Source organism: Rhopalosiphum maidis, chromosome 3 (genome assembly GCF_003676215.2).
Source record: "Rhopalosiphum maidis isolate BTI-1 chromosome 3, ASM367621v3, whole genome shotgun sequence".
NCBI lineage: Eukaryota > Metazoa > Arthropoda > Insecta > Hemiptera > Aphididae > Rhopalosiphum > Rhopalosiphum maidis.
The window spans coordinates 76097362-76117550 of record NC_040879.1 but is presented as its reverse complement, the minus strand read 5'-3'; the positions used below and the strand labels follow the sequence as shown (position 1 = coordinate 76117550).

Genomic DNA, 20189 nt, shown 5'->3' with positions numbered 1-20189 from the left:
ACGAAAAACTGAACTTGTGAACAACAGAAACGTGGAACAAATATTAAACATTTTTTAAAATATCCATGGGAAGAGGGCACAAGGAGCCATAGGACACTGCTACCACCGAAGCACTTTATGTAAAACGACTTTAAACAGAAATTTCCGTGAAGTAACTATGCCCCATACATCGAAACCCGGCCGAGTAACACTCGACTAAAAAATTCAAATTTAGGAATTCCAAGACCCCAACGTGGGGTAAAAGCGGCATTTACGGTGTCCACGACAGATACCGCTTTTGATCAGCATCATCCAAAATACCAGAATCTTGAGTTTCAAACACGTCGAACGACCACTAAGGTTTTTCAAAAATATATTTGAGGGAAACAAATATTTATGCAAATATACAGTACTTATAACTTTTTTTTTTTTTATTTATTTATTAAAATTAAAATGTTTCAGCATTTTATCATGCTATTACAAGTTTACTAACGTGTTAAATTACAAATAACAAATTACAATTACTAATATTTTTAGTTAGTGATATAGTGATATACATGCTTATGTTAGTTAATATTTATTTTTTAGTGGTAATTTAAAATCGATCTTCGTCTTCGCTTGACTGTGATAGAAGGAGATCTTGGGGTAGACGTGGTTTTAAACGCCGATTTTTCGTTTTTTATTTCCCAGGTTGTAGAACCGTGCGCCATCAGATGTATTGAGATTTGCATGAAAGTTTTTGAATTGTATTTTTATCCAGTCTTGGAGAAGAGGGATTCCAGTGACTTATAACTTTATACATAATAATAGTACTAATCATAGATAATGATAAAACACACTGCGAAATTAAGAATATTTACGCTATTGCAAAAATGTTTAAAGTCTACCTTTTGTAACTTGTACCTACGTATAATAAGTAATATAGTTGTTTTATTTACATAGAATATTATATGACTTTGACGTTTGCAATTTGTGAATATATTTCGTACAAATTGTACCGAGTCGTAATTTTTTATAGTTTTTTTGTTGCTTTTGGTAATTAAAATGTACAAGGTTCAGTATTATCATACCGTTTAGGGTGATGTTAAACTTTTATTACTGAAACATATAATTATATATGCAAACTTGCAGTAAGTAAATAAAATAAATATTTAAAAAAGTTTTATATTGTAGAACATAACTTTTCTAAAACTTTGCATTTTACAACTCGTTATTTCAACACATGATATAATCAGTTGTTATGATATTCATCTATAGATTTTGAGATTCAAATTGAAATACTAACACTTTTAATATTGGTTGTTTCGTTTCGAAATCTTAGAGGTTCAACGCAGTGACACCTCGAGATCAAATTTCTGTTCTAAAGAATTTTGAATTTCAATTTTCAAATTAAAAATTGCTAAAACCAAATTTCCTGCCAATTTTTTTTTTTAAACTGCACATTTAAATCATCATTTACCGTCTAAATAATTGAGTTGAAAAACTTTTACTAATTGGAAGACGCATCTAGGGACGAATTTGTCTCGGTCTTTGAACATTTTATCCAAAGGGGCCAGTATTAAAGGATTTAGTTTTGGAGTTTTGGATAACGTAATAACTAATAATAAATTGAGTTTTAACACAAAAATTTATGAAAAATTCAGAATTTGGACAGTTACACTGTAACAAAGTCATAAATGAGTAGATAATTTTTATATAATATGCAATGGTTTGTGAGGAATAATATTGAAAATTTTGAAAGTGCAGTAGGGTTGCCTATACAAAACACCTTCAAATCTGCATGACAATATAATAAAATACATAATGCGCTCAATTTAACTATTTGAGGTGTACTGTAAGATAAAATAATTAATAAAATAAATTATATCATAGAGATAGAATATTAGAAGAATCTACCAATATTCTATGTTTCAAAAATAATTAAATCGTATAAAATTTGCCTATATAGACCCCTTCTATTGATAAAAAAAAGGATCCGACAAACTGGCTATATTATTTAAGCATATGAATATATTATGATCACTAAAATTTTTGAAAATATAAACAAAAAAAAAGATCAGAAATGTCCATAAAACTTTACTCATAAGTCATACATTTTTTTTATAAGTAGGTATTAAAAACCTTTATTTTGATATTTATCAAAATCACAAAAAAAAAAACTAACTCTTTTCTAGTTAAAAGTTGTCTGTCCTGTATTTTTAAGTTTTGAAAATGTTATACATGATTTTTCATACATAGTTGTAGTTCATAAGTTAAAAATCATAAAATCTAGATATGTAAAAAGATAATTATTTTTTATACACATCTCAAGTTCAAATTTGATTGAAATCAAATATAGCAACAATGATGACTAATGATTTATAATTAAAAAATATTCGTGGGCATATAAAAATTTTAGAATATATTATTACATTTTACACATTTATTGGCCTTTAAAATGCATTTTATTTCTAATAAAAATGAATTTAACCATAAAATAATAAAAGTGAATTGCATAAAATTATCAAATTTATCGGAATCTTCTAGTCCATTATAAATGTAGGATGTTGAAACTTTTCAAAGTGGTAAAAATGTTAATTCATGTTTCAGCAAGCCTTAAAAGATCTGCTTTACTGCAATCTGAAAAAACATAGTCAATTAAATCTGTAAAATTGGTGGAGAATAACTTGAGAACACAGTGTTTCATAAGCACTTGAAAATATGAATTTATAATTCGAGTCAAAATTATCATATAAAACCAAGTTTTTTAATGTTTATGAAGTATCAGCATCAATGAAATACATGGAAGTAAATAATGCTAAATAAGAAACATATTCTCTATCTAGAGGACAATGTTTCAAGATACTAACTTGAGAATTGAGTGTTTCATAAGCCATAAAAAATTTGAACTAATAATATACGTCAAAATTATCATAAAAAAGCATGTTTTATAGTGTTTATGAAGTATTGGCTTAAATGAAATGTATGAAAGGAATTAATGCTAAATAAGAAACATTTACTTAATTCAATGGTCTTGGTTTCATGTCAATTAATTGTGAATTGAGTGTTTCATTAGCAGTTGAAAATATGATTTTATAACATGAGTCAAAATTATCATATAAAAGCATGTTTTATAATGTTTATGAAGTATCAGCTTAAACAAAATATCGTAAAAAGCCAACGAGAGAACCCTGATAATGTTCTTACCTAAAAGTTTGATAATATGTCAATTCACTCAAATATTAAAGCTTAAAGCACACTATTGAAACTAGTGAACGAAAATTTACTACATCGTACGCGTGTAAGACGGAGACAACAAATGCGGGTGGGACGTCCTCTTAAGTAATTTTTAATTAGAAAAATGAACGTTCTACATTTGTTAGTGACGGACATGTTTGGAAAAGAATACATGCACTGAAAATATCTTTTAAATAGAGGCCACATTATTGTCTAAATGTCTAATAGACACTGCAAAAGATTTTTTAATGCTGTATATTGTTTTTAGAGAATCTTTAAATATATTTTTAATACATAACATTTGTCTAATTATATCTGTACTGATGTCATTTTTATAAAATAGTTGAGCCATAAGTTACTTTTACAACATCATGTTCACTACACTTTAAAATATTTTGAGGTACAAGAAAATTAAATTTGTTAGTTACTTCGTATAAACCTGTGAACCTTTTTTTAAGTTGGATGATTGTATGTAGTATGTAGTGATACAGAAACTGTAACGACGGTTAAAATTAACGAAGATTTTCTTCATTTATATTATCAAGCCTCCTATCTATAAAATACAAACTAAATCTAATATCAAACACATACAACAAAGACACAAAGTACGAAAACAAACGTTAACAATAAAATATAAACGGTTGACGGTCCTCATAATCCTATGATGACTGATGAGTGTTTACTCATTAATATTACTACATTATACCTATAATTTGTTGTGATTGGTGAGAGTTAGCCCGTATGGTGTTTCCAGTATGTATAAAAATAGTCTTTCGGACGAAATTGACTACAATATTATAATATTGCATAATTATTATTTACATTTCACACTGATAAGGATTAATTTTTTTTTTTTATTATATTTTGGAATTTTGCTTATATTTATCACAGAATATACAAATACAAATCTGAGGCCCCAAAACATATATTTTGAAGGCCCTTTAGGCGGTAGTTGTGGTACTGTAGGTACGGTCATTTAGGAGGGTGACTTAAAACGCTATATTCGGTACCAGGATTACATTCATAAGATATGTAATATTTAATGGCAAAACGGTCATCCCGGCGTCATCTGTAGTGTAATGTCCCAACACTTCAATTATTTTATGATCATAAGACAAGTGTGATTAACTGATTTAAATACACATTTTATATTAATCATATAATTATATTATCATAATTGCAGAATAGGTAATAAATATATTAAAAAAACACATTAGTAGTTTTTGTTTTGAATTAAGTCGATATCGGTAATTTATATAAATATTATATAATATAGCTAAATAAACTGACACTTTAACAGGTTAACCTGCTTAATACAATCAATGTATTATCAAAACAAAATTGTTCTTTTTTGGAGACACTGGTGAAAAACTTAGTAATACACGAAAACAGTCAATATTTATTTTAAAATATAATGAAAAATATGCAAACATAAACACCTAAAAATAATGTATATTATACGGAAAACGGAATGCTTTATATTTTCACAAATATAAAACACTCTTCTTATTCTCGTATGAAACTGTGTCATTGTGAAGTACAGACGGTACTTGAATGAGCGGTCTATTAGCAAAGTACACCGTACACCTTACGAATGTGATCCTTGTACTAAATATTGCGATTTAAGTCATCCTCCAAAATAATACCACTTATATAGTATATTAACTGTAACATATCCTGATAGGCTGATCACTTATATTTGTTCGAAAACGATTTAATGGTTTCGGGTCACTTCCCCGTACGACATTTCCCCGTCCAATGCATATTCCCATGCGACATTTTCCCGTCCATCACACTATATACAATATAATTTTGTATAATAAAATGTTGTTTAATAATTATAAAAAAATGAATACTTTATAAGTTAAATTTGTAAATTATGAGAAATTCCAATCAAATACTATTTTAGACTACGTTCTTAGTAAGAACTTAAAATCTTTTGAATAAGAGTAGTTGTTTTCATATATTTTTAAATAGGCTGATCATTTTTATCTGTTCGAAAACGATATAATATAGAAAGTGTGTGGAATTAAAATATCATATTTATCCTATTTGAATATAGGACACTACGTTTAAGTTATTGTGAACTACAGACGATACAAGGCCTGATGTGATAGCATATTAAAACTTACGGATGTGATTTTGGTACCGAATTTTGCAATTTAAGTCACCCTTCTAAAAAACAGCACCTATATCAGCAGTATAATCTGACCGAATAACACTACAATTATTTGTCCGTAAATTATTATCTAATGATACAGGTACAAGGGTGACCAGGCGGCATAACTCGTTTAGGCGTAGTTTAAAAAAATTTCCTGAAAATTGTAAACACCTTTGGGCATAATATTGAATATTGTAACTAGAAATCGAAAGTAAATCTAATTTAATATTAAGTACTCAATCATTTCATGTTTGATTTATAGACCATGGCTTTATTATTTTGAAAATACTAAGATCAAAATATAAAACAATATTAATATACAAAATTAAATAAGGACATTAAAAAAAAAAAATGTTTAAATTTTCAAACTTATAGTACTACTGTTAAAAAAACTTAATACTTATCTATATTTGATGTAAGTAAAAAGTAAAATAATTTAATTTTATCTAAATTACCGTATACTTTTATTGAATGAATACCTGCTTACTGGATTAAAATAAAATGATGAGTCCGCAGCGCCCGTCGTCGTAAACAGGTTATAATATGTTTTCAGTTTTTTCTTTATTTTTCATATATTTCGAGCCTATGTGTACATCATTATATCCGTTACGACGTAAAATGATTGTCAAAACATGTTTGCTGCACACAATAAATAATATAGTAAGGCGATGCCGCCACATTATTTCGTGTATAGTCGGTGAAGTTTTTCGAAAATACTTCGGACCCGACATCAAGGCGTCAATCCACTACATGATATTATATGTATATATATATATACACTTAAGTATATTCATTGTGTGTGTGTATGTGTATGCACCTATGTACATTTACACGATAAAATCGTTTGGTGTGTTACTGTGTTCCATTCGGACAGGCTTTTAAATATTTTGGGCCTACACAGTACACACATACACACATGACATTGTTAACGAACCGATGGGGCTAAGAGCCGATGAATTAAACACATTTGCATACGCCATATACTATCGTCAAAATATTAGGAAACGTAATGTATTTTTTCCGAGGATTTTTATTTCGATTACTGTATGAATTTGTGATGACTGGTGAGCAAATCAAGACTCTTGCATTAATTTAAAATTTAAAGAAAACAGTTACATTTTATCCCGATTTAGGCTAGGAGTTTGTAGAATTTGTTAATTGCTTATTATCTTGAAAATATAATGCTAGTTATACTAGTACATTTTACTAAATACAATATATATTATATACATGACACATGTATATATTATATATATATGTGGATTATGAACATTATGTCTCTATACTATCACACCACAACCAACAAAATAAATACGTACAATATAATAATATCTCAAATACCAACTATAATTAAATCATGTTATTAGTACTAATGATATAATATAATATAATATATAATATACTAGGTATTATATTCAATAATAAAAAATAATAGAACCTATTCTTCTGTACCTACTACTGTATTTTACGTCCTTAATATCTTGTCTTTTATAAATCAACAATATTTTCATTGAAATTTATTTAATTTATAAAAAAATATATCTTTGTCGTTTTAAAAAAACATAATAATAATACGTATGAACACGCATAGTTCAAAATAATATTTGAACACCCTCGCAATCACTGATGAAAATGGACTTGAACATAGCAGTTAAGTATCATCAAATGATACGCTTCATCTTAAACCATAATCAATATTATATTATTATAGAATTTCATTTTTAGATCTTAAGTGGAATGATAAATGTATTGATTTTACAATGATGTGTGCGTTTTTGTCAATGTATCATCAATATTTCGATGCAGTTAAAAATGTCCCGTAATTTTCTTAATAATTTTTAAAGTTTTGCCGAATATTTATATGTTTCGTACTTAATTTTTCATCGTCCGGTCTAAGGTATTTTATAATACTGAACTTTATTCTTTTTTAATGAGTGTGAATATATACGCTCGTCGTTAAACCAATTGTAATAAACTAAGCGGCTGTCGGCTAACGTATATGTATAATATTATTAATTATATAAAAAGAAACAACTATTTATATTTATTTAATAATAATATTACCATTAACTTTATGTAGGCGTGGTGAGGCGTTGTTTTATATTTTGACTCACTCGCACACACACACACAATCACACTCACGTGCCCTTAAAACGCTCTGTAGTGGCATCCCGACCTAGCATTTAAAAAAACATATTATCTTATGATGCATATACGGTTCTAAACATGATTTGTCGTCGTAAACAGGTTATAGATTTTGAGATTTTTCTTTATTTTTAAAAATATTTCGAGCCTATGTGTACGCATGATTGTATCCACTACGACACGGTAATGAAAGACAAAATATGTCTGCTGCAACAGTAAGCATAAACACACAACAAATATAGACAAATATAGTAAGGTGACGCCTCTACATTATCCTTTGTAGTCGGACCCGACATCAAGGCGTAATCCACTACATGAATACATTATGTTATATACACTCAACTATATATTCATTGTTCGTGTATCCGTGTATCTGTGTATATATATGATAAAATCGTTCGGCGTCTTCCATTCGGACAGGCTTTTAAATATTTCGGGCCTACACAGTACACACACACACACACACACACGTAGTATTGTTAACGGACCGATGACTATCGTCGTAGCGTTTTGAAATAGATTAAACACACACGGGATACCTACAACATCTCGAATGTTATTCTGGTATGCGATGAGAGGGCGGCGTCGGCTGGAGGTCCGAAGAAATGTTACATGTGTCACGCACTCAAGCACGCACAGCAGACGCTCGTTCGGTTCGTTCACTCGATAATAATTGTACATAATATTATATGTAGCCTTTCAAATACGAACTATATCTAATTATTTACATTTTAACTTATCATGACATAAAGTTGTATTTTATATATTTTGTACCATCATAACACGCAATACAATGATATAATTGTTCATCTTAGTATGTATATAATTACGGGTACGCTGAAAGAGAGAAAACGCGGTCCAAGAATTCGTCGGTATTTATTATACAATAAAAACAGTAATAATAATAAATATTCATAGGCCATAGTATCCTCTTCCTTTTCATACTCGGCCAGTATTACTCGCCGTCAAAGCGAGTTTAATGTTGTGTGGAGTTCCCGTTTTATACCCAGCGGGTATAAAATAATATATATTATTAAGTTACATTATGTATTTTACCCCGCCGCCGGCTATAACCTGAATCCAGCCTTCATTTCCATCACCAGCTATCCCTCTTCCTCTCCAACCTCCCCCGTTTCGTTATTCTTCTTAATTTTCTTCTTTATCGTCGTTTACATTTTACCCCGCTCGTCTGCTTTGTCCCGAACACGCACAACAAAAACACCATAGAGTCGGGTCAAGGCCGAGTATATGATGTATTATATGTTTGAAATAGGTATAACGATAAATCGGTACCGAATAATCCCATTAGTGCCAGCCCACCCAGCACCCTAAAAGCTGATTATCAATGTCAGAAGAGTTCAAAACTTAGAGTGAATAAAAAAATGCGTTTTAAAACGCACCGGCGACCAAACCCAAACAACAACAACGACAACGACAAAGACGACGGCCATAATGTATTATTACTATTACTATTATATGTATTAGAAAGGTAGGTTGATAATTCAATGCCCATTATGGTTGAGCCCCACGTCGCGTTTATTATATTTCCATAGTACATATTTCTTGACCTGCCGCACCTGTTTTTCACACAATATTTAGTGCTTCGTAACACACAGAATCTCACACTAACACAAATATTATCGTTTTTATTGTACCGCTTGGTGCGCGGGTATTATAGAAGTATCGGTATATCGTGTTTATATTCTTTACACGGTTCAACAGTATAACGTCTGAAAACTATATTTTTACCGAGCTGTCTGCGGCGTCCTCGAACGCAATGTACAAAGCTGAACAACAGGTATCTATAGAATAACGTGTCCACGGCGGGAACACTATATTATACTATATAGCAGTGTTTTTCAACCTGTGCGTCGCGGCTCCCAAAGGCGTCGCCGGTCATTATTAAGGGAGCCGCGTTCGCAATAGAAACTAAAAATACAATTTCCGCGCACCAATACATATTACATTTTGGGTGTGTGAGACAGATCGGCCGTCGATAACCGTGTTTGCGATATCGAGTAATAGCATATTTCGATTACTATTTACATTTATTTGATGATATAATGCAACAAAAACAAGCACAGCCGTCCCATTAAAAATAAAGTTAGATTAAAATTATTATAAATAATTTAAATTGTTTATTTTTAAATATTCGTATGGGAGCCGTACATTTTATTTCAAAATCAAAAGGAGCCGTGGACCCGAAAAGGTTGACAACCACTGCTATATAGTATATTATAGTATAACAATGTACATAAAATACACCCTCACGGGTAAGGGTCTAATGTGTAATACCTGATGGAATTTCGATGGCCTCACTGCTATACACTCAATAAACGAAAGTAAAAAAAAAGAACGAAATCACTGTTGTTGTAGATAATATTATGTATTTCTCATACCCCTTATGTAGTAGTAATACCTATTGTTAATTTTATATTGCAGTCCAAAAACGATAATAATATCAACCACCTGCTTGTCGACGGATGAGATAGTGTAGATTTATAATATAATATTAACACAGTTGGCATAAAAACCTAATGTAACCTTAAAATATACACGCAAAGGTATACCCAACCGTGTCTCCTTATAATAACCTTCGGGGGGAGGGGGCGTTAAATTATTACAATATATATACATAAGATAAGTACATAGATTATTATACAAGGCCTAGGAGAAATTTTGGGAGGGGTTACAACCCCTTAACCCCTCCCGCATGGTTGTGCTCTGAATATCTTAACAATTAGAAAATAATACTTATTTAAAAACACTGGTCCTAAAGTTGGTTAGATCACTAGTGTATTATGTATACTTGAAATTAATAACTCATCGTTAGATTCAAAATGATGATGACTCCATGATTTAACACTCCTTATATAGAACATTTTTAAAACAAATATAGCGTCTTATTATTAGTTTGTAGAAAAAGCGTAAAAGTATCATTATTCTTTACATACCTGCTTGGCTATCTTTAACCTGGCTACCTATATATTTCAATAATACACATTCAGAAATCTGAAAAAAACACTCTCTTAAATGTAAAATATTTTATCGACTTTAAAAATTTTGAATAATAATTCATTAATAACTAATAAGTAAATATAATGGTTTAACAAGTTAGGTAGTTATAGGACATAAGATAAGATCACGATTTGAGATACCTAATTTAGATGGTTAGATTCAATTTAGTAAGATATTTTATAATTTTGCAACTCGTCTAGCTATCTAGTGGTGAAAGTAGGCGATAACGCGAAAGGTTCTACGCTTAAATTCGTTAAAATATTTAAAACTACAACGACAGATCACAGATTATCGTTTGAATGGGCGTAATGCGTTTGAGCAAATTTTAAAACATTGTAATGTGTTTGGACGACCTTTTTTTTTTTTTTTTCAATATACTCTGATGCTATACTCTGGGTATACCTTTGCGTGTATATTTTAAAGGTTACATTAGGTTTTTATGCCAACTGTGTTAATATTATATTATAAATCTACACTATCTCATCCGTCGACAAGCAGGTGGTTGATATTTTTATCGTTTTTGGACTGCAATATAAAATCAACAATAGGTATTACTACTACATAAGGGGTATGAGAAATACATAATATTATCTACAACAACAGTGATTTCGTTCTTTTTTTTACTTTCGTTTATTGAGTGTATAGCAGTGAGGCCATCGAAATTCCATCAGGTATTACACATTAGACCCTTACCCGTGAGGGGTGTATTTTATGTACATTGTTATACTATAATATACTATATAGTATAATATCGTGTTCCCGCCGTGGACACGTTATTCTATAGATACCTATTGCTTAGCTTTGTACATTGCGTTCGAGGACGCCGCAGACAGCTCGGTAAAAATATAGTTTTCAGACGTTATACTGTTGAACCGTGTAAAGAATATAAACACGATATACCAATACTTCTATAATACCCGCGCACCAAGCGGTACAATAAAAAACGATAATATTTGTGTTAGAGTGAGATTCTGTATGTTACGAAGCACTAAATATTGTGTGAAAAACATGTGCGGCAGGCCAAGAACATATGTTATGGAAATGAAAATATGTATGTACATAATATAGTATTATCTATATGCTATGTCTCCGACAAAACACTTACGCGAACACATATATGTAGTAGTACTGTACATGAAAACAAAATTCTATCGAAATCATTGGGCTTTTAAATTTTGTTTATTATACTGATTATTTAATGACGTTTATCCACGGGTTTTCTACAGAATACCGTGATTTTTTAAAAAGTCGTCTTTCCTAAACGTATCCAAAACCATAGAAATGCGCCTACGTGGTATTAATATATTGTTCTAGGTAATTAAAATGTTGGCTTTATAGGTTATTTCACTTGTAATATACAATAATCAATAATTATTCATAACATCATTTAAACCTAAGCTAAACTAGATTAAAATATTATTAAATCTTATATGATGTATGATATACCTATCATATAATATTTATGTAATTTTTACGAAATCAAATAGTAAAATTAAACATTTTTTAGAATATTGTTTAATATTTCTTGCATATATTTCAAAAATATAAAAGTTAATTAAATACCATCTAGACATAAACTGTCTTTACTTGCTTAATAACAACACATATACGTAGTAAATAAATACCTATAAATGCATACAGCATACATACGTATATACATACCTATTATGTATGTATATAGTATATTCATTGTATATCGAAATATTATAAAACCATCGTATACAAAGAAAACAATTTACTTAGTCACTATTTTTAAATTACAATAACTCAAACTTTTGAAAAATTAACTAAGTTTTAAAAGTTAAAAGTCTAATAAATGATTATCAGTGTTATCTAACTATAATTACTATATTTATTGTTTATAGATATACCTATAGCAGTACTGTAATTTTATTCTATAAATATATTCATAGTATTTTTTTTTAATATTAAAAAACAAAAATATATTACATAGTGTTATCTAAATATAATAATATTTAAATGATTAGAATTTTTGCTCTTTTATTACATTAATTTTGATCATAAGTCACCAAGTGGTTTAATGCTAAAACAGCGTCTCTACCGGTATCTGTGGTATTGCCGAATAATTGATTCACTCAGAATCAACTTACGTAAACTAATAGTTTTTATTGGGTGCTCGTAGTGCTCGTACATTTAAATTACTTGTAATCCGTGTTATTTAAACGTGAAATATGAGTATAAATAGGATAATCAATATTATTAAGGTTGATTCATTTGAATTTCATAAGTTATATAAAACTAATTTTGATTTAAGCCATTTATTGTGTTTTTGATCATAAAAATAAATATGATCTGACGACGGGAAAAAGCGATTAAGAAGACACGATAATGATACATTTAATCCTGAATTAATGTGCATCAGACGCTGAGTATACGAGATTGCTGGATTAAATCCTTTTTTTTATCGCCATCATCGTCATCGTCTTTGTTGTGAGCGTCTATAATATAAAATGTGTGTGCGGGCCGCAATACTAATATTCCTGTACTTCTCCTCTGTGATATGATAATATAATGTTATAAATCCATACCTCATAATTATAAAACCACCGTCATAATACATTCTCGAACGCGTAAATTCTTCCTTTTCAATTTCGATATTACCAACGAATTCGATGAGATCAATTAAATAAACGCGATGTGGGGTTCCACCATATCGACATTGAATTATCAACCTACCTTTCTAATACACATTAATAGTAATACGTAATAATAGTAATAATACATTATGGCCAATTTCTATGTATATTATGGATAATGATATATTACTATGACCTATTGGCTATTATAATGTATCGGATGTATAAGTGGTAATCAGAAAAGAAAAAATAACAAAAATGATCTTTTAATGACAAGCGTTTTTAAGTGCAATAAAGTAATTGGATTTTTTCTCTTAAGTATGGTAAAAAATTAATTAAGACATTCAATGTCATAAGAGTATTTAGAAAGTTTAATGTGAATGAGTATTGAAAAGAAATGTTAACTTAAAATTTACCCTAAGATATTATTGATAAGGTGGCTGCATAATAGTGGTATTAAAAAAAATGAATGTATTAATAATTATGATTGTAATAGTTTTATATTAAAATTAAAATAATATTAGAGTAAGAATTATATACTTGTTTTGTAAATGTATTGTGATCGAAGCCATCAAAAAATATTTGGCTTTTTCGTTCTGGTACCTTGAATTTCAATTCCCGGTAATAAAAAACAACCCTAAGCCTATCCGCCCCTGTATAAGGCCGGAGCTATAACGGCGTATTTCCGCCGCGTTGTCCGTTGAACTAAAATGCATTGGTTGATTTTTCATTCGATGAAAAACGCCGTAAATACGAACACTGCGTTCGAACGCGGCGAATACGCCGTGTATAGCTCCGACCTAAAAGTACAAACCACTAAAAAAAGTTTTCATATAATAATATTATGATAATGATAAATATTAATTATTATTATTATTTAGAAATAAATTACAAATAAATTGAAACCACTAGAAACCTCAAAAAACAAAAAAAAAACTGTTTAGTGAAAAGGTCCGCGACGCAATTGTTTTAGAAAGGTTCCTCTACTTGTTTTTGGTATGACAATTCGTGTAGCCCTGAAAGTAAGAGGTATGTAATTTGCATCCACCCTCAGGTAGCTGAAAATAGAATTGTAATTTGCTCCAAAATGATTATTTATTTGTTTGATTATTGAATATTCGATTATGCATTTCATTTTTTAAACCTACTCAGTGTCTACATCGTTTTGGAGTTTTTATTAAAATTAAATTCATACATTATAAAGTATTTAAACTTGAAATTTAAATACAAGCGGTTAATCTTGTATTATTAATACTCATAGATTATACAATCTATAAATGTTTAAGACGTTATTATTTTTATACCTTAAAATAATGAAACTGTCCTCATAAACAATAAAAACTAAGCTCAAATATAAATATGTACATAAGAAACATGGCTTTGATCAACATTTTTATTTGCACGCCCAAATTATCCCGTCTCAATATTCTTTATGTTTAACTATATGTAAAAATAACATCAATCAGTTTAAACGCTTTACTATACTATTTACCAACACTGTCTACTATGTATGATTTACAAGTGCAGACCTCTTCAACGTGTTTCAACATAACTCTCACGACTCGTTTAGCCGTATGTCGTAAAATCCAATCTGCAGACACTGCCCATTTTAATATTTCAAATTTCGTGGGTTTATTCAATCTATTCACACATTAATTTGTCCTGCGGCGCCGGAAATTCTGAGCATATAAAAAAATAAATGGTATTTCGCATTCCAAACTCCCTGGATCGTTAGTGCGTCAACTATACCTTATGCTATAAATGTGTACCTACGTATCGTTTATGTACCACGACTCACGATTTTGTTGAACTAGTTTTATAGACTATATTAATATGTATATAAATCGGTCGCAAACGAATATATTATATAATACAATAGTCATTAGACCATTGTCCCTTTCGTCGACGATCGGTTTATAGATTTTTTAATCGAGAAAACAGTTTTTTCCTCATCAAACATAACTATAGGTAGTGTAATAATAATAATAATAATAATAATAACAAAGCATGTATAGGTATGTGAGTCAATGCAGTGGCGCGATGCTGTCAAAATCCCGTTGGTGTCGGTGGGAGACGACGGTGATCGGGCACACCCGAGCACCGCCACCGTCGCCCTATCGACATCAACCCCCCACCAAGGGTCCCACTGGTTTTTCTCGTTCCGCGCTCAAGGAACGATTCACCGATCGAGTCCAAAATCATTATTTACTATACAGCCACCAGTTGCCGTATGTCCCTCTATCGCAGACCACAGATCATCAGACCACTGCGGTCATAGTCGCTATCAACAACAGCCGTCACACCAGTACTTGGGTGCGAACGTTTCGTTTACGAATTTATACTTGATAATATATAGAAAGTGGTATAAGTAGTGCGAGTGTTAATATCGATCTCTAACTCGAACCGGTCCACGTCGATCCGATATATTCATCAACGCCCGAGTCGTCGGACTGTTTTTTTTTTTACTGGGGTAAGTTTATTCTTGTACATGTTCTGCGCCTACTGGCTAATTACTACCTATACACATAATAACACATAACATATACGACGACGATGCGATGCAAGTCGGTAATTTACGTAAATTTTGTTTGGGAATTTACCTATAAAAGTTTACATAAATTTACCTAAATTCCGTAAATTTAGATAATTTTTGTATATCACCATAGGGACACCTTCAGGAACTCTTCACTGCCTCTCTTCATGAACTTATTATATAATTGTAACGCTTATTTTTATTATTTACTGAATAGTAAGATGTTCATGGTACTATAAATTTAATGGATGTCTTTATATAAGTACCTTGTAGTGTATTATTGACTTATATATTTATATTTTAAGTTATTATATATGTACATAAATATTAAAAATGTACCTATAAAATAAATTGCAAATTAATTGAATTAGATTCATTAGGTATCTATAACATTAACACCAAAAATCAAAATTCAAAATAAATTCTAGTTTTTAGTTTTATTTGTCTTTCTCTCTAGTTATACCTATATAAATAGTTACAATTATAATTTAAATACAAAAAAAAAATGTATTAATATCATATAGTTGTAGTTATATATTATATATTATGGTAATATTGAACTTTTACGTTTTAAATTTATATTATCAACTATTTCATTCTATTGATAAGTTATGAATATTCACCTCGTTAAGACGTTTAATTTAAGGTGTCACATGCTAATTTTTTCGGTAAAAAATATTTACCTGTAAAAAAATAATTGGTAAATTTACGCAATAAAAATTTACCAATCTTACATCTCTAAATTTAATTTCGCCAAAGTCCACGAGATCAGACTAACAATAACAAGTTTTAAAATGTGTAGGTACATATTATATTTACGGATCGCGGATTTGTAGGATGCGTTTTTCTATAATATGGTACTTATATATCAAAACGACTAAAAACGGACTGTTTTATTTCCGTAAATAAATAAAATATATTATTAAAACGTAATGGTGCAAGCAGTCACTTTGTACGGTCCATTGTTTAAACCGCATAACTCGGACACTTTGTACGGTCAGGTAAAATTGTATACTGCAGAACGCGGATACTTTGTACTATTACAGGGGTGGCCAAATTGCGGCTCTCTTCATCGACGTATGGGTCTTATTTACAAAAACCAAAATTTTAATTTTTTTGCATACATTTATAAAAAAAAAATGTTTTTTATTATTATTATTTTATAATTTTATATTTCGTAATTTGATATGTTTATCGGATGTTAGCTATCTTTATTATTTTTGTGGTATAAAAGTACAGATTAGATAATTTGGCTCTTGATATAATTGCATTAATATATGTGGCTCGCGTATATAGTCATGTTCACCACCCCTGTACTATTATATTTAGTTATATACATAAGTGATGGTATAAGTACGCTCACTTTACCTGCAGATTTTCGATAACATTCGTGAATCGATAACTCCATAAACAATTTTTTATAATTTGATATGGTTATTTACAACAATTGGCAAAATTACTAGATTAGAATTTCTAATATTGCTTATACAGTTACATATTAATTTTTAATCGATTATTTAAACGTCAAATTTTTAATTTAAATGATATATTTTTCAGAGTTTGAATTGAGAAATTCACCGCGACATGGCGACACGTATATCCATTATAGTGTTTATAACACTATTGGCTTACGTATGCAATACAAGAGCCTTTCCATCTAAACTACTTAACTGTCCAGAAAAATGCGGTTGCCATTACTCCAGAGTTAACTGGGTGACAGACTGTTCGAAAAGAAACTTGGTATCTATGCCATATAAAGGACTCGACAGCAATGTCTACGTACTTTATATGAACGATAATCTCCTAAAAGAAATCGAACCGTTCCCAGCCAATATCAAACTTAGGACATTACAGTTGTCCGAAAACTTTTTAACGAAAATTCATAAAACAACGTTCGCTGGACTTCGTTACCTAGTGGATATAAACTTGTCGTCTAACTTAATCAATCATATTGATCCTCAAGCATTTGTGTAAGTTTATTTAGATATCTACTCATTTATTTAATACATAGGTATCGAGTATTTCGTGTGTATACGTTTTTACAAAAGATATTTAGTCTATAAAATGACACGAGCTTTTACTTCAGCTTTTAACTTCAATCGTATTTAAATTAAACAAATTAAGTCATAGTTTCCATGTTTGCTTATTCAAGGTCGATTCTATTGTTGGGTTTACATAGGTACATTACATTTTTAAGCGGACACACTAAACAAAAAATATTATTATAAATGTTTTTAATTATCTATTTAAATCAATCTTATCTTAAAATAGAATATTAAAAATTTTATATTAGGTATTTCATTCTTAATGTTCATTGTGCGATTGTTTTTGCATAGTCCGATTAAACAAAAAGTGAAATTATTATTACCAGATGTACGAAAACTGTTGGTTTATTTTGTAATGATACAATTAATCTTTCAGTAAAGATAAACTTGTATTTTTATTTTTATTAAATAGGTTTATTCCGATATACAAATAATAAAGAATTAAAACTATGTCTACTTTACACTATTAAAACAGTTTTATTGTTTGCTTTAAAATGAGAAAGTATTTAAATATTAAAATATAATTATAAATTTAAAACTTATTCGACATTTGTCATATTTGTTACAGGGATAGCGCTGGATTAATTACGTTAGAATTGCAAGGAAATCCATTGAAACAAGTCGAAGGTCCATTCTTAAACTCCAAGTCTTTGCTGTACCTATACTTGGCAAACAGTCATCTAACAAAATTATCACCGCAGTTTTTCGCCAATATCAGAGGTCTAAACAAACTTGATATTTCTGGAAACCCTCTTCATATCATTGAACCAGGCATATTTGATCCTCTTATAAGTTTAAAACATTTAATTCTAAATAACTGCAATCTTACACACATATCAAGCGTAGCTTTTAGTAGTCTCGGTGACCTGACGATATTGGAATTGGCTGGAAACAGTCTCAAAAGTCATGTTGACTGGACCTTAATACTGGGTAATCTAGGCAGATTAGAACATCTCGATTTAAGGCAATCAAGTGTATCAAATTTACCAGATAATGTATTTTTCAAGAATAAATGGCTAAGAAGTCTAGTGTTGGCTGAGAATGAATTATCTTATCTTGACGTGGCTACTACTTTGGGTCACAATTTAGTTAATTTAGATTTTCTAGACCTCAGTTATTGTCATATAAAAGGACCTTTATCTAAAGATGCATTCGCTAATGCAACGAAATTACGTACCCTTATATTATCTGGAAACGATTTATCTGCAGAAGATTTAGCAGTAGCTTTATCACCTTTATTAAAACTAGTGAAACTTTCATTAAGAGACTGTGGATTGACAAGGTTGCCTGCTAACACTTTCCAAAAATTTACTAAATTACATGAATTGGACATATCAAGAAATCCTTTAAACAATTCTTTTACAGCACTTTTATCTCCGTTGGAATCATTGGAACATTTAGATATGGGTTACAATAACTTGCAAAGAATACCCAGAACGACTTTTTCAAAGATGTCTGCTCTAAAAACGCTTTTTTGTCTGGAAATAAACTTAAAAGCCAAGAATTAGGTTTATTCCAAAATCTTACGCGTTTAGAAGTATTAGAGTTGAATAATTGTGGATTAAGTCGTCTAAATGATACAGTGTTCTATGATAACTTTACATATCCAAAATTGGAAGAGTTAAGACTTTCAGGCAATCCTCTTCAAGTTCCCAAAGAAGGACCAATACTACCACCTAAATTATCAGGTTTAAAGAATTTGGACATGAGTAAATGTAATTTGAGTAATTTACCTGTTGACGCTTTCACTACAACGCCCAACATTAGGCAGTTGTTATTGAACGATAATAAATTAAAGAGTGACGAAGAAGGGTCTATGAAGTTTTTAGAAACGCTGACTAGGTTGGATCAGTTGGACTTGAGTTTCAATAATATCACGGCAATCAGTCCTGATAAATTCGGGTATAATTATCAACTTACGTCGTTACGACTGGTTGGTAACCCTTGGAAATGCGATTGTTATTTGTGGATATGTGGAAATGGTCTGCGTTGTCTATAGGAAACATAGAAGTGTTGGTAGATTCCAAAAGACTGGAGTGCAATTTCGATCCCAAGAGCACGCCAATTAAGAAAGCCAACCTGACAAGACTCGGAAGCGAACTCACAGCTAGTGTACACGTACGTGGGTCAGGTATGTGGGCGAGGCGAATTGTCTACGCAGACCAGAGGCAGCGAGACCAGCCAGGATTGTTACCAGAGAAGTTCACGAATGTCAGCCGATGTTGTCAGAAATTGAAACCGAAACGCAAAACAAATGGTTACCTCTAATAAGCATCTGCGCTATTTTGTTATTAGTTTCGGTAGTTATGATGAGTGTATTAATAAAACGTAAAGAAAATCCAACAAGGAAAGACAAAGGCGTCTCATGTGATTATTCGCAAGAAGACAATTATGTGGTGGAATTTAAGGAACTAAAAAATGTATCCCGTATAACCATCAAATAACCATCAAATGTATTAGATAAACTGATATTTCAATCTTAAACAAATATTTTC

General features: G+C 30.3%; 1 pseudogene; it reads left to right on the top strand.

Annotated features, from left to right (window-relative positions):
• The first annotated feature begins 15447 nt into the window (after nucleotides 1-15447).
• Nucleotides 15448-20138, top strand: LOC113556739 (annotated as a pseudogene).
• Nucleotides 20139-20189: the final 51 nt, after the last annotated feature.